Raw genomic sequence first — 23,162 nt, forward strand, 5'->3', positions numbered from 1 at the left:
CTAAGGAACAAAAAAATCATGAAGTGGCCTTTGTTTTGTCTCACTTTATCATGATCTCAGAGTGACAAGATCTCATGATCTCACCTGAAGTTGGCATTCCCTGAGATTTTTTTCAATGTCTAATGGGAGAATAACATGTCCTAGCCTGGATGTCAAGAGATATTTTTTAGTACCCCCTTCTGGCCACAAGCCATTAACCCATGTTATCTAGATTATCAACATTGCTCTGAGTTTGATGATCAGGAATTTGTTTAGAGAATGTAGTCTGTAGTAGGACATGGATTGGTCTCTCCTGCTCCTTTTGCAGTAGAATGCATCATTGAATACTCTGGTGTGACACGGGCTGTGCAATAGCATTTAAGACTCCAGACAGGATGCATTGGCCAACTGCAAAACAAGTAATCAAACGAAACACAATGATTATTAGTCCTTGCAACAGGACTTGAAGTCAAGGGCTTGGATTATAAAAACCAGGCAATGAATCCAGCTGGGTTCACCTTTGAGCACCACATGACTTTTGTTAGAATCAAAGACAAGTTTTGGACCACCCTTGCTAGTTATGATTTTCCCTAATGTGAGAATAGCAAGTCACAAAGCCTATATGAATAGGGAGTCAGTTATTCTTCGTGTGTGTGTGTGTGTGTGTGTGTGAGAGAGAGAGAGAGAGAGAAGAGAGAGAGAGAGAGAGTCGCTCAGTCATGTCTGACTCTTTGCAACCCCATGGACTATAGCCCAGGAGGCTCCTCTGTCCATGGTATTCTTCAGGCAAGAATACTGGAGTGGGTTGCCATTCCCTTCTCCAGGGGATCTTCCCGACCCAGGGACCGAACCCGGGTCTCCTGCATTGCAGGCAGATTCTTTACCATCTGAGCCACCAGAGAAGCCCTTCCTGGTGAGTTTTTAAAAGAAATTGGTTTGACTGTTACTGGATAATCCCCTCTCTCTAACCCCTCCCCCCTCCCCCACCCGATTCTGGGAAACAAGATCTGCTGGAATGTTTAGTTTAACATATCACAGAGTCTCAACAATTATCCTGAACACACAAGATAAGTTAGCGTATGCCATATGGGTGTTATATAAGATGTTACATAACAAATAGTACCTCATTGTGGCACGGCCTCTATCAGGAGAATAAGCATCATTTGTTACAACTAGAGACAGCCGATTTTGTGTTCCTCAAGGTAAGTGATGTATTTAGCAGAACTTCCCTCGTGTGGCTCAGCTGGTAAAGAATCCACGTGCGGTGGAGGAGACCTGGGTTCGATCCCTGGGTTGGGAAGATCCCCTGGAGAAGGGAAAGGCTACCCAGTCCAGTATTGTGGCCTGGAGAATTCCACGGACTGTATAGTCCATGGGGTCGCAAACAGTCGAACACGACTGAGTGACTTTCACTTTCAACCAGTTTCACAAAGCAGGCTGACTATCATGAACAAATGGAATATCTTGAGCAAATTTGACTCTCAGGGTCAGGGTGGCTCCAATAATGGAGCCTACTCTTGATTGAGTGGGACTCACCGACAGGGCGCAGGAATGGCCGAGAGGAGCTACCCCGCGTCTCAGGTAAGGGGCGGTGGCCGGGAGGAGCAATCCCAAGCCCGAGGCCAGGGGCGGCGGCCGGGAGGACCGACCCCACATCCAAGGAGCCGTGGCTGCCTGGGCGCAGGAGGCCTAGAGGAGCTATCCCACGTTGAAGGTCAGGAAGGGCGGCGGTGAGGAGATACCCCTCGTCCAAGGTAAGGAACGGCGGCTGGGCTTTGCTGGAGCAGCCGTGAAGAGATAACCCACGCCCAAGGTAAGAGAAGCCCAAGTAAGACGGTAGGTGGTGCAAGAGGGCATCAGAGGGCAGACACACTGAAACTGTACTCACAGAAAACTAGTCAATCTAATCACACTAGGACAACAGCCTTGTCTAACTCAATGAAACTAAGCCATGCCCATAGGACAACCCAAGACGGGTGGGTCATGGTGGAGAGGTCTGACAGAATGTGGTCCACTGGAGAAGGGAATGGCAAACCACTTCAGTATTCTTGCCTTGACAACCCCATGAGCAGTATGAAAAGGCAAAAGGAGAGGATACTGAAAGAGGAACTCCCCAGGTCAGTAGGTGCCCAATATGCTACTGGAGATCAGTGGAGAAATAACTCCAGAAAGAATGAAGGAATGGAGCCAAAGCAAAAACAATACCCAGCTGTGGATGTGACTGGTGATAGAAGCAAGGTCCGACGCTGTAAAGAGCAATATTGCATAGGAACCTGGAATGTCAGGTCCATGAATCAAGGCAAATTGGACGTAGTCAAACAAGAGATGGCAAGAGTGAATGTCGACATTCTCGGAATCAGCGAACTCAAATGGACTGGAATGGGTGAATTTAACTCAGGTGACCATTATATCTGCTACTGTGGGCAGGAATCCCTCAGAAGAAATGGAGTAGCCGTCATGGTCAACAAAAGAGTCTGAAATGCAGTACTTGGATGCAATCTCAAAAACGACAGAATGATCTCTGTTCGTTTCCAAGGCAAACCATTCAACATCACAGTAATCCAAGTCTATGGCCCAACCAGTAAGGCTGAAGAAGCTGAACGGTTCTACGAAGACCTACCAGGCCTTTTAGAACTAACACCCAAAAAAGATGTCCTTTTAATTATAGGGGACTGAATGCAAAAGTAGGAAATCAAGAAACACCTGGAGTAACAGGCAAATTTGGCCTTGGAATACGGAATGAAGCAGGGCAAAGACTAATAGAGTTTTGCCAAGAAAATGCACTGGTCATAACAAATACCCTCTTCCAATAACACAAGAGAAGACTCTACACATGGACATCAACAGATGGTCCACACCAAAATCAGACTGATTATATTCTTTGCAGCCAAAGATGGAGAAGCTCTACACAGTCAGCAAAAACAAGACCAGGAGCTGACGGTGGCTCAGATCATGAACTCCTTATTGCCAAAATCAGACTTTAATTGAAGAAAGTAGGGAAAACCTCTAGGCCATTCAGGTATGACCTAAATCAAATCCCTTATGATTATACAGTGGAAGTGAGAAACAGATTTAAGGGCCTAGATCTGATAGATAAGAGTGCCTGATGAACTATGGAATGAGGTTCGTGACATTGTACAGGAGACAGGGATCAAACCATCCCCATGGAAAAGAAATGCAAAAAAGCAAAATGGCTGTCTGGGGAGGCCTTACAAATAGCTGTGAAAAGAAGAGAAGGGAAAAGCAAAGGAGAAGAGGAAAGATATAAGCATCTGAATGCAGAGTTCCAAAGAATAGCAAGAAGAGATAAGAAAGCCTTCCTCAGCGATCAATGCAAAGAAATAGAGGGAAACAACAGAATGGGAAAGAGTAGAGATCTCTTCAAGAAAACAAGAGATACCAAGGGAACATTTCATGCAAAGATGGGCTCGAGAAAGGACAGAAATGGTATGGGCCTAACAGAAGCAGAAGATATTCAGGAGAGGTGGCAAGTATACACGGAAGAACTGTACAAAAAAGATCTTCACGAGCCAGATAATCACGATGGTGTGATCACTGACCTAGAGCCAGACATCCTGGAATGTGAAGTCAAGTGGGCCTTAGAAAGCATCACTATGAACAAAGCTAGTGGAGATGATGGAATTCCAGGGGAGCTATTTCAAATCCTGAAAGATGATGCTGTGAAAGTGCTGGGCTCAATATGCCAGCAGATTTGGAAAACTCAGCAGTGGCCACAGGACTGGAAAAGGTCAGTTTTCATTCCAATCCCAAAGAAAGACAATGCCAAAGAATGCTCAAACTACCACACAAGTGCACTCATCTCACATGCTAGTAAAGTCATGCTCAACACTCTCCAAGCCAGGCTTCAGCAATACGTAAACCGTGAACTTCCAGATGTTCAAGCTGGTTTTAGAAAAGGCAGAGGAACCAGAGATCAAATTGCCAACATCCGCTGGATCATGGAAAAAGCAAGAGAGTTCCAGAAAAACATCTATTTCTGCTTTATTGACTATGCCAAAGCCTTTAGCTGTGTGGATCACAATAAACTGTGGAAAATTCTGAAAGAGATGGGAATAGCAGACCACCTGACCTGCCTCTGGAGAAATCTGTATGCAGGTCAGGAAGCAACAGTTCGAACTGGACATGGAACAACAGACTGGTTCCAAAGATGAAAAGGAGTACGTCAAGGCTGTATATTGCCACCCTGCTTATTTACCTTCTATGCAGAGTACATCATGAGAAACGCTGGACTGGAAGAACACAAGCTGGAATCAAGATTGCCAGGAGAAATATCAATAACCTCAGATATGTAGATGACACCACCCTTATGGCAGACAGTGAAGAGGAACTAAAAAGCCTCTTGATGAAAGAGAAAGTGGAGAGTGGAAAAAGTTGGCTTAAAGCTCAACATTCAGAAAACGAAGATCATGGCGTCCGGTCCCATCGCTTCATGGGAAATAGATGGGGAAACAGTGGAACAGTGTCAGACTTTATCTTTTTGGGCTCCAAAATCACTACAGATGGTGACTGAAGCCATGAAACTAAAAGACGCTTGCTCCTTGACAGGAAAGCTATGACCAACCTAGATAGCAGATTCAAAAGCAGAGACACTACTTTGCCAACAGAGGTTCGTCTAGTCAAGGCTATAGTTTTTCCTGTGGTCATGTATGGATGTGAGAGTTGGACTGTGAAGAAGGCTGAGTGCCGAAGACTTGATGCTTTTGAACTGTGGTGTTGGAGAAGCCTCTTGAGAGTCCCTTGGACTGCAAGGAGATCCAACCAGTCCATTCTGAAGGAGATCAGCCCTGGGATTTCTTTGGAAGGAATGATGCTAAAGCTGAAACTCCAGTACTTTGGCCACCTCATGCGAAGAGTTGACTCATTGGAAAAGACTCTGAGGCTGGGAGGGATTGGGGGCAGGAGGAGAAGGGGACGACAGAGGATGAGATGGCTGGATGGCGTCACTGACTCGATGGACGTGAGTCTGGGTGAACTCCGGGAGTTGGTGATGGACAGGGAGGCCTGGCGTGCTGCGATTCATGGGGTTGCAAAGAGCTGGACACGACTGAGCGATGGATCTGATCTGATCTGATCTGAAAGTCATTTAGCAAACGAAATCAGATGACATGGATATGTCACTGGGCTATACTTAATAGAAGTTCTTGATTGAAGTTCTTACTGATGATTCTACTATTACTTCTAACGATATTGTTTTCTATACTGCCTGCTTCAAGAAGTGTTGTTCCTTACATTATCAAGTGTGTGACTGAGCCACTGATATAATGATGGTGTGCAGCTCCATATGAAATCCATAAGTATAATGGTGTGACTCTGTATATAAGAAGCAACAAGACAGAATATTTTCCTGGACCAAGAGACTAGTAAGACAGGTGTGGTCCAGAGACTTTTGTTACTCACAGGGCCTAGTCCAGTAATAACACACTGAGTGGCCTATCAGTGAGATCTTTGACAGACCTGCGAATGAACCCTCCCAGCACCATGGAACAAGATGGTAATGAAATGCTCTGCGAACCATGGTCAAACTCATGGCCATAAAAGGGCCCTGCTCTGGCAACTGGCACTTGCTATCTGCCTCTACAAAGATTAACTCATGGACACTACAGCTGCTGACCTTCAACGTCCCCTGAAAGGAGTTCAGGGTGAAAATCAGAAATTAGGCACTCGCTCTGTGTTCTGGAAAAATGGACAAAACAGGCCTTTGGATAGTTAGAGATTTTCAGGTAAAGATTTTCTTGAGCCCAAATTCTTGCATCTTCTCATACCTAGAAAAGCACCTAAGTTGTTAATGGGGACAACTATTTTGGCTTTTACAGTAATACCACAGTAAGAAGCCAAGGCCTACCTGGACAAACTTTGACAACTGGCTACCTCAAGCACCTGTCTACGCTGGGTTATAGACTCATTCACCTGAAAAGAAATTATAAGATTTATTTTGTCTGTTAAATTTCAGGTTTTCATTCTTTCAGCTACTTCTAACTGGGTTTTTTATACCTACATTCAAAATGTATATGAATATGCCAGATGGCTCCATTCTTATAAATAGGGCAGCCCAAGTGTTGACTCTACCCAGACCAGGATCAAAGTTACTATCAAATGTAAGCTGATTCTTGCAGGTTATTCTTGGACTGCTGATTACAGTAATTCATCTACTGATATTTGGTCTCTGCCTTTTAATCTACTTATCTAGTTTGTTCTTTCTAAAGGATACAGTGGCTTCCCAGACAAAGTAACAGTGATGCAGAGATTCTGGCCACTCTTCAAAATGGACTCCCCTGATGTTCCACCATGGTTACAGATACAATCTTGGTTTACAAGCTCTCCTTTGTGAAAAACTATCTTGACTACAATCATTGTAATCATTCTGTTTTTTGCTGTTTGCTCCTTACATATATAACTGTGTATTTACTACTTGGGGCCCTTGGATCAGAAACCCTAAGTAAAAGGGTAAGGAGAATATGTTGCTTCAACCGCTTAGGGTCAGTGCCCCTCACCTGCAGGAAGCAGTTACTGACAGATTTCTCTGCCCCTTTCCCCTCAGCAACAATATTCTCCTAAAATAAAAAGGGGGAACTGAGAGAGTTAACTTAGGCAGGTTGATAAGGAGTCAAAGCCTAAGGCCCCTTTAAGGAGGAGATAAACATTCTTTCTTTTTCACATTCTTTGCTATAGATATGTAGGCCTCGTAGGCAGCAGTATCTCTTATTCAAGGACATGTCTTTTTTTTTTTTTTTTTTAAGCTTTGGATATATGTTATGGGAGAAGGTCTGGGTAAAAACTTCCACAGCTGTAGCTCTGGGTTAACCTGTTCCTTCTGGCTAATCTCGTGCTGATGTCATCCCAGGAGGTATGTTACAGGAAAGGGTCTGGAAAAATTCTCGAAGTCTTGAGGTATCTTTTATCTAGTCTCAGCAGCTAGTTGAGAAGTGTATAACGCCTTGCTTAAAGTAGTGAGGTGGGTTCTCTCCTGCTCCCTTCTGACGTCTATGTCTGAAGCTTTTTCTGTCACTTTCACTTTAGATAAAATCTACACAATGCTCCAAGTGACTGAGACTGTCTTTGGTCCCGAGTTAAATCTTCTCCTTCGGAGACCATGAATCTGGCGGCACTGTTCACCATTCACCATTAGCTGTCACAACTCTAGAGTCAGTATTCATGTTTCTCTCATGCCAAGCACCACTCAACCTGAAGCATTATATAGACCTTCTTATCAACTTTCTATAGCCATCTAACAGAGAATATTTAAAATGTGATTTAAGGTTATCCTGTCCTATTCAAAGTGTGTAAACATTCTACTCACATGATTTGAATAGGGCAGAATCTTTGCGACCCCATGGACACGAGTTTGCAAGTCTCTGCTATTCATGGAATTTTTCAGGCATGAATACTGGAGTGGGTTGTCGTTTCCTCCTCGAGGAAGTCTTCCCAACCCATGCCTCATGCGTCTCCTGCATTGGCAGGTGGATTGTTTACCACTGGGAATGTTTGGGAAGCCCCAAACATTCTACTTAGGCAAGGTCAAATGACCTGAGAGACTTACCGTTTTCAAAGTTTTTTCCCTTGCATTGTACTTTCCTTGTCATTGAAAGGTCCACACTCTCTCTACACCGTATACTTTGTTTAGCATATAACACTTGTCGGTATTTAATATTATTAATTTCCTCAAAAATCAAAATCCATCTCATTCATTCCTCATTTCTTTCAGTGTTTAAGTTTGTTACATGCTTAGCTGGTGTCTAAAATAGAGACAAAAGCAAAGACTGGGCAAACATTGCCACTTTTATCACAGAAAATGTTTTGACAGCCGCAAATGATGGGATAACCTAAGAAAATAATTACAGAAATTAAGGTGCATAGAGCACAGAGCTGGAACCAAGACGTAATTATCCAAAAAAAGGAGTGATCAGTAATTATGTCAAATGGGGAAGAGGAAATGATGTTCTTAAGATTCATGGGGAAAATTCATACACAAAGTCCTCTGTTCCACCAGTATCCTACGAAGGGAGCCCCAGAGAAATCATCCCTGGAGGGAAAGATACACAGAGTGGAATTCCTGGTACAGAGTGCACTGATCCTGTGATGGGGAGTGGGAGGGGTAGGGGAAAGCCTCGTGGGTGTGGCTTTGCGTGGCGTCCAAGATGACGTCACAAACATCAGCCGTATCCAACGACACCGTGGGCTGAGCTAGTGCCAGTGGCGGCTGCGTCTGGTGAGGAAGCTTGCCCTCTGCACCCCTGAGGTAAAAGCCATGGGAGCAGTCAACAGTCAGATGCCCTCGAACAGAGTGGGGCATGCCCCAGAGGAGCCAGGTGCCCCTGAGGGGGAGGAGGAGGCCGAGGAGGTAGCAGTGGCAGTGATAGAGGAAGGGGAGGAGAGCGAAGAGGCCAGACCCACCACTAGCCAAGGGCGCCACAAGCGGAAGACAGGCCCAGAAGGGCAGCTCACAAAAGCGCCTCACAGGAAGCGAGCAAAAGACCGTTTAGAGTCCGTTTATAAGACACTTTTTCTGAGAGGAGAAGGGAGTGACGTGCAGATCCGTGCCTTGGGGAAGGAGTGGAACTTGCACAAGGTCTACTTGTGCCGGTCAGGATACTTTGCTAGCATGTTCAGTGGTGCGTGGCGTGAGACAACCATGGATACTGTAGAGTTGCAGATGCCTGACGAGAACATTGATCGTGAGGCACTGCACGAGGCTTTAGGTTCCCTGTACCGAAACTCTGTGCTCATCCCACCCGGTCGAGTGGTCCCCATGCTGGCCACAGCCAGCATGCTGCAGCTGGACAAGCTGATTCAGCAGTGCGGAGAGATAATGAAGGAGACGGTCAGTGATCAGACCGTGTGCAGCTACTACTGCTCTGCTGAGAGCTACGGACTGCAGAACATCAGGGCCATGTGTCTTCAGTGGCTGCTGGACAACCTGATGACCCAGCATAGTGAGGAGTTGTTGAGAGAAGTTAGCCTGGATCTCATGAAAGAGGTCATTGCCTCTTCAGAGCTCTTCGTGATGGAGGTAGAGATGGATGTGTACACGACGCTGAAAAAGTGGATGTTCCTGCAGCTGCAGCCGACATGGAGAGGCCCCCGCAGAGACCTACTGCCTGACGCCGACTCGTGGTTTGCCAGGTCCAGGCAGGAGTCAGAGGGCACCCCTTTCCTGGAGACCGAGCAGGGCAGAGCCTTCGTGCCAGCGTTCCAGCAGCTGCGGCTTGCCTACATGATCTGCGACCTGCCGTCAGCACGCATCATCGACCAGGATGCACTGATCCCTGCCACGTGGCTGACCCCAGTGTACAAAGAGCAGTGGCTTGCCCTCCTCCGGGCTGAGCAGACCAGAGACCTCGGGCCCGTGGATGTCTTCGAGTCCGACCTCCAGAGGACCAGCATGCGGTGCGGGGGCCAGCTCCTCAGGGATAAGCAGTGCACCTGGCGGTGGGCAGGCTTCAACGTCGGCTGGGACTTGGTGGTGTGCTATGCCAACCGGCGCATCATTTTCAAGCGCAGCGTGCTGAACAAGTCTTGCGGTCTCGGGGTCAGCTTACTCTGGCAGAGAAAGGTCGCGTTCCGCTTGCGCCTGGCCTCCTTGGACAGGGCTGGAAGAGCCATTTTCCGGAAGGAGACAGAACTCCAGGTGCTTTCCCTGGGAAAGGATGAAGAGCTAGAGGTGGTGAATCTGGAGAACGAAGATGTGGTTTTCCCCATATATGTGACCTGTAATTTCCTGTACCTCCCCAGAGAGGGGCGTTTCCCTGAGTGAGGACTCCTGAAAACAAAATCTCAGAGAGGTGAGCAGCTCTTTTCCTGGGGTCAGGGACGACCAGCTTTGTCCAGATGCCAGCTCCTTCTGCGGGACCAACCGGACTTGCCCACCTCTGGTGGCCCACCTCTGTCAGAGTCTTTGTTGAACTGTAGCTCATAATACTTGAGATCGTTTACCTGAGCCTATGAAGAGGAGAAATGTTAAAGCCCTGCTCCCCCAACACCTTTAGACCTCATTTGTGCTGTTAAAGTGGCAACCTGTCCTCCTGGTTCACCATCCATCAATGCCCCCTCCCATCATTTCTGCAAAGTCAAAGACCAGTTGACTTTAGAGAGAACCTGTGAACCTACCTACTCTACTACTGCTGGTGAAACTCTTTTAAAATATGCATTTCCTTTAGCTTGATTAAAGGAATGTTAAAGAAACCGTTTGGTTTCTCTTTCAGTTCGCGTGTTTAGAGCCACTCTGCCCCACTCATTACCACCACTACAGCTAGCTTCCTTTGGATTGCTTCCCTTTCCCCATTCCCTGCCACTGAGTGTGTAGTACTTGGTTCCCATGATCTCTCACTCTGTGAACGCACCCAGGCTACACTGATGATCTTCTCTTTATTGGTTGTTCCTCAACATTCTTAGGTTAGTTGACTTCATATCGTATCTTGATGTTACTTTGGCTTTATTTTGACTTTCCTAGCATTTTAACCCTAGAAAGACGCCTCCAATCTTATACAACCCTATATTGGGGGTGGAGTGGAAGGCGGCAGATTGATGCTATGAGGACATCTCGGTACTAGACAGACTTTTTCTGTGGCATACAGCCATGAATTATTTATGCACCAGAATGCACTCTCTAAGCACGCTGATGGCCTTTGCCCTTCAGAAACATTTGACGTTGGAATTGTACGTGGAAAGACTCTTTCCCACTTAAAAACAGGTCTGGTAACCTCTGGAAAGAAACGCTTTTGAATTATAATGGGAATTATTTGGCATCTGGAAGTGGGATCACGAGAAGTCCACACTAGTAATCAAAAGGGTAAGATAAAAAGTGTTTTTGTCACAAAAGGAGAAGCACACTAGTCACGATTTGAATTTGTTAGTTTCTGATTACTGTTAACTTACAAATTGTCACCATCCCATTCCCTCCATTGAGTCATTTTGAGGTCAAAGAATGGAAAACTCTATTTAAGAATCCATATAAATAATAAATACATGCTTGGAAAGAGTGTGATAAATTAATACAAGATGAACAAATAAAAAAAACTAGTATACTCTATTGGTGTTTGGCAGATTCATGTTGATGTATGGCAAAACCAATACAATATTGTAAAGTAATTAGCCTCCAATTAAAATAAATAAATGTACATTTAAATTAAAAAAAAAAAAAAAAACAGTCACCAGATTTAAGGCTTTACTTAGTTGAAATCAGAATTTTCCTTACTGGTGGTTTATGTTTCTCTTCCCAATTAGATTTTATCCATTGTCCATCAGTGAACAAATTACTTTTGACTTTATCCATTCATTCATTCCTTTTCCTCTTTAAGGAGATTTGAAAGGCTTCCTTATCCCAAACCCACATACTAGGATTAGAGTAATATTTACGTGACAGTTACTTATATGAAATGGTTCAACCAGGAAGCTGCTGTTGCATCCTTCGATGTTTGCCCTTAATTTTGCAGCCCCCTACCCTTTCTTGTGTTCCCTTATATTCCATATACCTAACCAACTACAAACAATAGACTTCATTTTATTTGTGTTTAAAAATAACTGGGGAGAAGAGTAAGTCATGATTCAGTTGAAACGTAAAAATTATTGTTATTTTTTTTTTCGGTAAGAATTTCACTTTCTTTATGTAAACTCTCTAAGCAATTTGAAATCACTTGTTCTTGAGCTGAATGCCAAGATGCCATTTCATCTAAACAGAGGTATCCTCAGTTGGGAAATTCAGAGACTACTTAGCTACAAGTGTACCTTGACTGAAAGATCTGCTTTTGTTTTCCTACCCAACGAGCTTTAAATCCTTAAATTGCTTGTTGCCGCTTACAATAGAAAGATGTTCAATAATGTACAAACAGTGACAGCTGAAATACACTCATTTAAACATTTAAACTCTCACAAACCCTGACTGTTGCCATTTGCCAGTTTGGGCAATTTATCCAATACCTGTCTCTATTTTTTCTCTCTTTTTTTTTTTCTTTTCTTTTTGACTGCTCAGGATGAGGAAGAAACCTTTTCCCATGTTGATACTCATTTTGTTAGCCTCTTCGTAAAGGCATGGGGAGATGGGGAGGCAGGGCGACGAACAGTCATGGTAATGCTACAGGAAAACATCAAGCTAAATAACAGCAAAGTAAACGCCACACTAAAGGAGATGGTACCCCTATGGGATACCACGTGGTCCTTGACAATGATGAGGATTTATCCCTGTCTCTGTTTTTCCCTCTCTGTATGTCTGCCACTCTCTCTGTCATCCCCTATCTCTGTCTCCATGATGTCTGTCTGCATCCCTGTCTAATTTCTATCTACCTCTGTCTTTGTCTTCCTCAGTCTCTGTCTCAGACTGCCTATCTTCGTCACTCTCTGTCTCTGTCTTACTGTCCGTATCTTTCTGTTTCTCTCTGTTTCTGACAATCTGTTTGTGTCTGGGTCTCTATGTTTCTGTCTCTGTCTCTGTATTTCTCCAGTGCTTCTGTATCCGTCTGTATCTGCATCTCTCTGTGTCTCTTTCTCCATCCGTCTGTCTTTGTCTTTCCCTTTCTGTCCCGATCTGTCTCTGTCTTTCTCCCCACCCCCAACCTTGTTTCTCTCTGACTCTCTCTCTCCCCATCACTATCTCTATGTCTGTTGGCTCTCTTTCAGTGTGCGTCTGTCTTTCTCTGTCTCTCAGTCTGTCTGTCTCTGTCTTTCTATCTGTGTCAATCAGCCTCTGCCTGTCTCCCTGTCTCTGTCTGCAACCATCATTCTTTGCCTTAGTTTGAATGGGTGTCTGTTTGTCCCTGTCTGTGCCTGGCTTCCTCTGCCTCCCTGTCTCTGTCTCCATCTATTTCTACCTGTCTCTGTCTGCCCCTTTCTGTGTATGCCTTTCTAGCTGTCTCTTTTGCGGGAGGAGGTACAATTTCTGAGTCTGTCCATCTGTTGGGCTTTCTCAGCCTGCCTGACCAGCTATCTCTGTTTTTCTGTCAGGCTGTCCTGTCTCTGGCTGTTTCTACATCTGGTTCTGTTGCATCTTTTGATAGTCCATCTCTGCTTCTGCCTGTCTTAAGGAGACAGGAATGAAATGTTATTACAATTCGGTAGACAAACCCTCTTCTGTCATCTTCCCTTCCAGTGGTGTCCTAGAGATAGATGCTGGAAGAAGATAAAGCTTAGCATTCGTGTGCAAAGACACAAGAGACTTAAATAAACAATGACTTATGAAGGAGAAAGCAGTGCCCCAGGGATGGAAGTGGGATGGACACAGACAGCAGACCAGTGTAAATTATGCTACTGTGGAAAGGGTCTATATATAAACAGCACAAAGATGACACTGAAATTTCGATGAAAGATAAATCATGTGCTGGAAAAAGAAAACCAACTTTTTAAGAGGAAAATAAAAAGAAGAGGGAGTGTCCAGCCACAAGGTCTACAGGAAGGTACTTGCCAAGTCTCAGCCACAGAATTTGGACATGAAACTGCCTGGTGAGAGTTAAAATAGCAAAATTCACCTATTTTATATAAGCACATCACATCAGTTTAATCATGCGATTAAACTTAAACTTTTGAATTGGGGTCAGCAAACACACACACGCACACACACACACACAGACACACACACACATGGAAATAAGTGGATTGAAGCAGAATCCAAGGTTTTTATGTCATCACCTGTTCAGCTAGTAACATGACTTCTAAGACATTCATACACACACACACACACATTTATATTTTATGAGCCCTCATGAGGTTCCACCCTTTCCTCGTCCACTCAGCTACCTGGGCCTTGATGCCCTTCCCTTTATTCAAGATAAATCTCTTGAAAGGGGTGTGTCATCTGCCCCCTGTTCTAAGGTTTACTTGCTTGACTCCAGGCACCATCTATATGTCATAGACTCTCAAATTCATAGCCCATGCACAGACCTCTTCTTTGAATCCAGACCTATAGCCAGCAGTCTGCCCCACCACTTGGAAATCTCAAAGGTGGTGCGATCTACAAAGGAACAAAATAGAACGTATAGTCCAGGCAACCAATTTTAATCTAAATGTAGATTCCTTCCTCATTTGAGTAAATAAATAGAAAGACACTGATGCTGGTAAGGAGAAAATAACCAGGATGTTAGCTGAAACTTATACTTCTTCAAGTGCTTGTGTTTCAGAAGTAAAATTTGTCTATTCATGACATTCTAAAGAAAGGTGGCAATTTTTTTTTCTAGTAGTAAGAGAATTGAAATTTACCTCATTTATTTAGACAATAGCCAATTGATATATGAACAGTCTTCGGGAATGATTTGTTCTAACAGTGCAGATGAAAGTTTGGTCTAGTCTGTGAACACGTTTTCCATGTCAGTTGCTATGATTAGATTCTGAGATCAGACACCAAAGGATAAATTTCACTCCACATTGTAGCAAACTTCAACTATCAAACTTGGTTTAAAGACCAGCAGGGTAATAAGATGCAGTGGAAGGAACAAAAACTATCTGGGCAGATTCAAGGTAAGATTTGAATACCCAAAAGATCCTTAATTCTCTGAGCAGTATTCATCACATAAACACACTGCATTACATTGGTGATGTCTGTCAATTATTTTAAAAAATAAAAATAAAAATAGTACATGGTGATGGCAAAAATAGGAATTTACAAGCAGCTGATGGTTTTGATTAGCGTGTTTGCTGTACATGGGATTTTATGAAGAGTGGTGACTCTAAGTGAATTAAAATCATCCAAGCGGTCACGAAGAGCATGTTTTGGGTGAAGGCAAGTGGCTGAGTATGGTCCACCACAGGTGAGGAGACTTGCTGTAGAGGTATATTCTTAAAGATGGTAGCCCCTAGTCGTATGTGATTATTTAAATGGATTAAAATTAAATAAAATGGAAAATTCAGTCTCTCAGTCTCACTCGCAGCATTTGAAGTGCTCAATGGCTACATGTAAACCCGTGGCTACTATACTGTGCGCAGCGCAGATATGGAACATCTCTATCAGCGCAGAGGATTCTGTGAGATAGTGCTGTTCTATAATCAGTCATTCCAAGTAAAATTTACATTTCTTTCTGCTTCTGAATACATAGGTCGCCTGGATAACCTATGTGGGGGTGGGTGATGTTTGTGGGGATGGGGAGGAGTTAGAAAATCGGACATACAGAATGGTCACATTTGGATTTACAGGGTCTCATCAGGGTCTTATTTGTCTCACTGTGCTTACCGAGATGTTATGGAGGCTGGGGACAGGGCTTGAGGAAGGTTGGTAGCCACCCAAAGGAACCGTTTGTTCTGGAACCCTGTGCTTTGGAATGTGAAGAATTTGGGTCTAATCTTCTGTGGCCCATACAGCATCTGACCTGGTGGTCAGGCCATCATCTCAAACTCATTGTCCAAAACTCAACCTTTGCTTTCTTTCTCCCATTCCACGATCATGAATATCTATTTTCAATATATTTGATGGTTGGTCTTTTACTGTTCATATTGTTAGTATCTCCACCAGTATACTAGCCCTCTTCTCAGTCGCTAGGCCTTGAAATCGCTGGTTGAAAGGATACAGAATAAATGTCTTTGTAAACTGAAACTTACATTAGAAATAATAGCATGTGGGGTTATTGTAAATACATTTAGATACAAATACGTAAATACATAAATCAAATACATTTGAGTCTTCTGCTTTGCTTTGCCATCAGGTTTAACGTGATATGATATTTCGATGCCTCCCAGCTTAAGACCAGCAGGAACACATTTGTAGTTGAACAATCTGAGTTTATTATTCTTTGCAGTGAAGGAGAACATACACAGTGAAGGAACTGTGGGCCACACAAGTACGTGGGTGATAGAAAAGGGATGTTAAGAGATTTGGGCTTGGGACTTCCCTGCTGGTCCGGGGGATGAGCCTTTGCCTTCCAAAGTAGGTGGTGTGGGTTCGCTCCCTGGTTGGGGAAACTAAGGTCCCACATGTCTTGTGGCCAAAAACCAAAACATAAAAGAAAACAAACAAACTAACAAACAAACAAAAAAAAAAAAAAAACAGAAGCAATATGGTAACAAATTGAATAAAGACTAAATAAAGGGACCACCTCAAAAAAAAAAATTAAGGAAGAAAAGAGGTGGGCTTGTTTTAGGTGATTTGGGTGAATTTTTAAAGAAGCAGAGCTCTGATCTGGATTGGATACTGTCAGGAAGACAGGGAATTCCTATGACAGTATCTTAATAAACCTTTTGTATAGAGAGAATAGATTAGAGTGAGGTTAAAGCTACAATTGCTGAAAACAAACAAAGAAACAAAGCAAAGGGGAAAACAAAACCCCCAAACTAGCAGTCACTCATACTAGCTAGGAGAGGGATATACGGTGATTTGTACAGTGATTTTGCTTTTGTCTGTGCTAAGGAACAAAAAAATCATGAAGTGGCCTTTGTTTTGTCTCACTTTATCATGATCTCAGAGTGACAAGATCTCATGATCTCACCTGAAGTTGGCATTCCCTGAGATTTTTTTCAATGTCTAATGGGAGAATAACATGTCCTAGCCTGGATGTCAAGAGATATTTTTTAGTACCCCCTTCTGGCCACAAGCCATTAACCCATGTTATCTAGATTATCAACATTGCTCTGAGTTTGATGATCAGGAATTTGTTTAGAGAATGTAGTCTGTAGTAGGACATGGATTGGTCTCTCCTGCTCCTTTTGCAGTAGAATGCATCATTGAATACTCTGGTGTGACACGGGCTGTGCAATAGCATTTAAGACTCCAGACAGGATGCATTGGCCAACTGCAAAACAAGTAATCAAACGAAACACAATGATTATTAGTCCTTGCAACAGGACTTGAAGTCAAGGGCTTGGATTATAAAAACCAGGCAATGAATCCAGCTGGGTTCACCTTTGAGCACCACATGACTTTTGTTAGAATCAAAGACAAGTTTTGGACCACCCTTGCTAGTTATGATTTTCCCTAATGTGAGAATAGCAAGTCACAAAGCCTATATGAATAGGGAGTCAGTTATTCTTCGTGTGTGTGTGTGTGTGTGTGTGTGAGAGAGAGAGAGAGAGAGAGAGAGAGAGAGAGAGAGAGAGAGTCGCTCAGTCATGTCTGACTCTTTGCAACCCCATGGACTATAGCCCAGGAGGCTCCTCTGTCCATGGTATTCTTCAGGCAAGAATACTGGAGTGGGTTGCCATTCCCTTCTCCAGGGGATCTTCCCGACCCAGGGACCGAACCCGGGTCTCCTGCATTGCAGGCAGATTCTTTACCATCTGAGCCACCAGAGAAGCCCTTCCTGGTGAGTTTTTAAAAGAAATTGGTTTGACTGTTACTGGATAATCCCCTCTCTCTAACCCCTCCCCCCTCCCCCACCCGATTCTGGGAAACAAGATCTGCTGGAATGTTTAGTTTAACATATCACAGAGTCTCAACAATTATCCTGAACACACAAGATAAGTTAGCGTATGCCATATGGGTGTTATATAAGATGTTACATAACAAATAGTACCTCATTGTGGCACGGCCTCTATCAGGAGAATAAGCATCATTTGTTACAACTAGAGACAGCCGATTTTGTGTTCCTCAAGGTAAGTGATGTATTTAGCAGAACTTCCCTCGTGTGGCTCAGCTGGTAAAGAATCCACGTGCGGTGGAGGAGACCTGGGTTCGATCCCTGGGTTGGGAAGATCCCCTGGAGAAGGGAAAGGCTACCCAGTCCAGTATTGTGGCCTGGAGAATTCCACGGACTGTATAGTCCATGGGGTCGCAAACAGTCGAACACGACTGAGTGACTTTCACTTTCAACCAGTTTCACAAAGCAGGCTGACTATCATGAACAAATGGAATATCTTGAGCAAATTTGACTCTCAGGGTCAGGGTGGCTCCAATAATGGAGCCTACTCTTGATTGAGTGGGACTCACCGACAGGGCGCAGGAATGGCCGAGAGGAGCTACCCCGCGTCTCAGGTAAGGGGCGGTGGCCGGGAGGAGCAATCCCAAGCCCGAGGCCAGGGGCGGCGGCCGGGAGGACCGACCCCACATCCAAGGAGCCGTGGCTGCCTGGGCGCAGGAGGCCTAGAGGAGCTATCCCACGTTGAAGGTCAGGAAGGGCGGCGGTGAGGAGATACCCCTCGTCCAAGGTAAGGAACGGCGGCTGGGCTTTGCTGGAGCAGCCGTGAAGAGATAACCCACGCCCAAGGTAAGAGAAGCCCAAGTAAGACGGTAGGTGGTGCAAGAGGGCATCAGAGGGCAGACACACTGAAACTGTACTCACAGAAAACTAGTCAATCTAATCACACTAGGACAACAGCCTTGTCTAACTCAATGAAACTAAGCCATGCCCATAGGACAACCCAAGACGGGTGGGTCATGGTGGAGAGGTCTGACAGAATGTGGTCCACTGGAGAAGGGAATGGCAAACCACTTCAGTATTCTTGCCTTGACAACCCCATGAGCAGTATGAAAAGGCAAAAGGAGAGGATACTGAAAGAGGAACTCCCCAGGTCAGTAGGTGCCCAATATGCTACTGGAGATCAGTGGAGAAATAACTCCAGAAAGAATGAAGGAATGGAGCCAAAGCAAAAACAATACCCAGCTGTGGATGTGACTGGTGATAGAAGCAAGGTCCGACGCTGTAAAGAGCAATATTGCATAGGAACCTGGAATGTCAGGTCCATGAATCAAGGCAAATTGGACGTAGTCCAACAAGAGATGGCAAGAGTGAATGTCGACATTCTCGGAATCAGCGAACTCAAATGGACTGGAATGGGTGAATTTAACTCAGGTGACCATTATATCTGCTACTGTGGGCAGGAATCCCTCAGAAGAAATGGAGTAGCCATCATGGTCAACAAAAGAGTCTGAAATGCAGTACTTGGATGCAATCTCAAAAACGACAGAATGATCTCTGTTCGTTTCCAAGGCAAACCATTCAACATCACAGTAATCCAAGTCTATGGCCCAACCAGTAAGGCTGAAGAAGCTGAAGTTTAACGGTTCTATGAAGACCTATAAGACCTTTTAGAACTAACACCCAAAAAAGATGTCCTTTTCATTATAGGGGACTGAATGCAAAAGTAGGAAATCAAGAAACACCTGGAGTAACAGGCAAATTTGGCCTTGGAATACGGAATGAAGCAGGGCAAAGACTAATAGAGTTTTGCCAAGAAAATGCACTGGTCATAACAAACACCCTCTTCCAATAACACAAGAGAAGACTCTACACATGGACATCAACAGATGGTCCACACCAAAATCAGACTGATTATATTCTTTGCAGCCAAAGATGGAGAAGCTCTACACAGTCAGCAAAAACAAGACCAGGAGCTGACTGTGGCTCAGATCATGAACTCCTTATTGCCAAATTCAGACTTTAATTGAAGAAAGTAGGGAAAACCACTAGGCCATTCAGGTATGACCTAAATCAAATCCCTTATGATTATACAGTGGAAGTGACAAACAGATTTAAGGGCCTTGATCTGATAGATAGAGTGCCTGATGAACTATGGAATGAGGTTCGTGACATTGTACAGGAGACAGGGATCAAACCATCCCCATGGAAAAGAAATGCAAAAAAGCAAAATGGCTGTCTGGGGAGGCCTTACAAATAGCTGTGAAAAGAAGAGAAGGGAAAAGCAAAGGAGAAGAGGAAAGATATAAGCATCTGAATGCAGAGTTCCAAAGAATAGCAAGAAGAGATAAGAAAGCCTTCCTCAGCGATCAATGCAAAGAAATAGAGGGAAACAACAGAATGGGAAAGAGTAGAGATCTCTTCAAGAAAACAAGAGATACCAAGGGAACATTTCATGCAAAGATGGGCTCGAGAAAGGACAGAAATGGTATGGGCCTAACAGAAGCAGAAGATATTCAGGAGAGGTGGCAAGTATACATGGAAGAACTGTATAAAAAAGATCTTCACGAGCCAGATAATCACGATGGTGTGATCACTGACCTAGAGCCAGACATCCTGGAATGTGAAGTCAAGTGGGCCTTAGAAAGCATCACTACGAACAAAGCTAGTGGAGGTGATGGAATTCCAGTGGAGCTATTTCACATCCTGAAAAATGATGCTGTGAAAGTGCTGCATTCAATATGCCAGCAGATTTGGAAAACTCAGCAGTGGCCACAGGACTGGAAAAGGTCAGTTTTCATTCCAATACCAAAGAAAGGCAATGCCAAAGCATGCTCAAACTACCACACAAGTGCACTCATCTCACATGCTAGTAAAGTCATGCTCAACACTCTCCAAGCCAGGCTTCAGCAATACGTAAACCGTGAACTTCCAGATGTTCAAGCTGGTTTTAGAAAAGGCAGAGGAACCAGAGATCAAATTGCCAACATCCGCTGGATCATGGAAAAAGCAAGAGAGTTCCAGAAAAGCATCTATTTCTGCTTTATTGACTATGCCAAAGCCTTTAGCTGTGTGGATCACAATAAACTGTGGAAAATTCTGAAAGAGATGGGAATAGCAGACCACCTGACCTGCCTCTGGAGAAATCTGTATGCAGGTCAGGAAGCAACAGTTCGAACTGGACATGGAACAACAGACTGGTTCCAAAGATGAAAAGGAGTACGTCAAGGCTGTATATTGCCACCCTGCTTATTTACCTTCTATGCAGAGTACATCATGAGAAACGCTGGACTGGAAGAACACAAGCTGGAATCAAGATTGCCAGGAGAAATATCAATAACCTCAGATATGTAGATGACACCACCCTTATGGCAGACAGTGAAGAGGAACTAAAAAGCCTCTTGATGAAAGAGAAAGTGGAGAGTGAAAAAGTTGGCTTAAAGCTCAACATTCAGAAAACGAAGATCATGGCGTCTGGTCCCATCGCTTCATGGGAAATAGATGGGGAAACAGTGGAACAGTGTCAGACTTTATCTTTTTGGGCTCCAAAATCACTACAGATGGTGACTGAAGCCATGAAACTAAAAGACGCTTGCTCCTTGACAGGAAAGCTATGACCAACCTAGATAGCAGATTCAAAAGCAGAGACACTACTTTGCCAACAGAGGTTCGTCTAGTCAAGGCTATAGTTTTTCCTGTGGTCATGTATGGATGTGAGAGTTGGACTGTGAAGAAGGCTGAGTGCCGAAGACTTGATGCTTTTGAACTGTGGTGTTGGAGAAGCCTCTTGAGAGTCCCTTGGACTGCAAGGAGATCCAACCAGTCCATTCTGAAGGAGATCAGCCCTGGGATTTCTTTGGAAGGAATGATGCTAAAGCTGAAACTCCAGTACTTTGGCCACCTCATGCGAAGAGTTGACTCATTGGAAAAGACTCTGAGGCTGGGAGGGATTGGGGGCAGGAGGAGAAGGGGACGACAGAGGATGAGATGGCTGGATGGCGTCACTGACTCGATGGACGTGAGTCTGGGTGAACTCCGGGAGTTGGTGATGGACAGGGAGGCCTGGCAGGCTGCGATTCTTGGGGTCACAAAGAGTCGGACATGACTGAGTGACTGAACTGAACTGCAGGAGTATTTTGCTGAGATCAGTTCAGTGTCCAGTTTTTGACATTTGGAGGTTGTGATTAATGCTCTAAGGGAAACACAAATAGCATTTGTTTCTTTTGTCAGTAGGGTGTGATGGGGAATGTCAGATGTTTTTCTTTAAGTGGCAGAAGGAGACCACAGGAGTTAGAAAAATAATACAATACAAATAAGGGGAGCTCACAGTGATGTGCTGGAAGACATCAGATTGTAATGGTAGGCAATATTATTAGTAAAGGGAGGGAAAGTTCCTAGAGAATCAGAAAATTAATGTTATTCTGTCATCTTGGGGAGGAATCTGTCCACTTTCTGAAGTCAGTGACACCTGGAAGGCTCCTAAGAATCCTTAATTTAAGGTCTTCAGATGGAGTGGATACCCAGTATACAGGGGGTTGTGATGAGGAACAACCAAGGATCAACACTCTGGAGTTGTACTGATGTTAGTTGTTAATAGTACCTGGTAAACTTTTTTCTTTCTTTCTTTCTTTTTTTAACCTAGGCTCAAGGGCAGATTTTTCTTATGCTTATTTCAGAAGACTGAGGAGTCTCCAGGTTGCAGATCACAGAAAGGCTGTTTAGGTGAGTGTTTGGGAGATTTGCTCAAATCTGTGTGATAAAGCTCGAAGTGTTGTATGAGTGCTTTCAAGTAATTAATCTTATCAGCTTGTAAAAATGGTAGAATCCAAAATTGCGGATGAGATTCCCAAGTATATGGGCTGGCCTCATGTGAATTAATAAGTAGATAAACTGTGAGTCCCAGCTGGGGTTGATCTTCCATATATTAAAGTGAATGGTCATATTTGTGGCCATGGAAAACTGTCCAAGGGCTTTACCAACTTTAGTTTTAGCATTCCATGTTTATGATGGGTTTCTCTTACCTTGGGCGTGCGGTATCTCTTCACGGCTGCTCCACCAAAGCACAGCCGCTGCTCCTTACCTTGGACGAGGGGTATCTCCTCACCACTGCCCTTCCTGACCTTCAACATGGGATAGCTCCTCTAGGCCCGCCTGCGCCCGAGCAGCCATGGCTCCTAGGACATGGGGTTGGTCCTCCCAGCCGCCGTCCCTGGCCTCGGGCGTGGGATTACTCCTCCCGGCCGCCAACCCTGGCCTCAGGCATGGGGGCATGGGGTGCCTCCTTCCAGCCGCCGCCGCTGACCTTGGACGCGGGGTAACTCCTCTTGTTGCCACCCCTGACCTAAGACGCGGGGTAGCTCCTCTCGGCTGCACCCACTGACCTCGGATGCGGGGTAGCTCCTCTCAGCCTTTCCTGCACCGTCACAGTCTGGCACTCTCCGCCGCTGCCCCTGACCTCGGACGTGGGGTAGCTCCTCTTGGCCATGTTTAGAGTGCCGGTCGCAGCCGCCTGCGCTTAGTGCGCCAGTCACAGCCACCTGCGCCAAAGGTAGAAGAAACCCAATTAAGACGGTAGGTGTTGCAAGAGGGCATCAGAGGGCAGACACACTGAAACCATAATCACAGAAAACTAGTCAATCTAATTACACTAGGACAACAGCCTTGTCTAACTCAATGAAACTAAGTTATACCCTTGGGCAACCCAAGAGGGGCAGGTCATGGTGGAGAGGTCTGACAGAATGTGGTCCACTGGAGAAGGGAATGGCAAACCACTTCAGTATTCTTGCCTTGACAACCCCATGAGCAGTATGAAAAGGCAAAAGGAGAGGATACTGAAAGAGGAACTCCCCAGGTCAGTAGGTGCCCAATATGCTACTGGAGATCAGTGGAGAAATAACTCCA

At 44.7% G+C, this 23,162-nt stretch overlaps 1 long non-coding RNA gene and 1 pseudogene across 1 annotated transcript; one reads left to right on the forward strand and one right to left on the reverse strand.

The window, feature by feature from the left end:
• The first annotated feature begins 8,102 nt into the window (after positions 1-8,102).
• On the forward strand, positions 8,103-10,243 carry LOC139180993 (germ cell-less protein-like 1 pseudogene; annotated as a pseudogene).
• Positions 10,244-15,672: 5,429 nt separating this feature from the next.
• On the reverse strand, positions 15,673-22,800 carry LOC139181125 (uncharacterized). Its single transcript, XR_011565228.1, has 2 exons — positions 22,643-22,800; positions 15,673-16,700 (listed from the first exon to the last, which is right to left on the reverse strand). It is a non-coding gene; the product is annotated as an uncharacterized lncRNA (long non-coding RNA).
• Between the last annotated feature and the right edge of the window lie 362 nt (positions 22,801-23,162).

Source organism: Bos indicus, chromosome X, assembly GCF_029378745.1.
Source record: "Bos indicus isolate NIAB-ARS_2022 breed Sahiwal x Tharparkar chromosome X, NIAB-ARS_B.indTharparkar_mat_pri_1.0, whole genome shotgun sequence".
In the NCBI taxonomy this organism is placed as follows: domain Eukaryota; kingdom Metazoa; phylum Chordata; class Mammalia; order Artiodactyla; family Bovidae; genus Bos; species Bos indicus.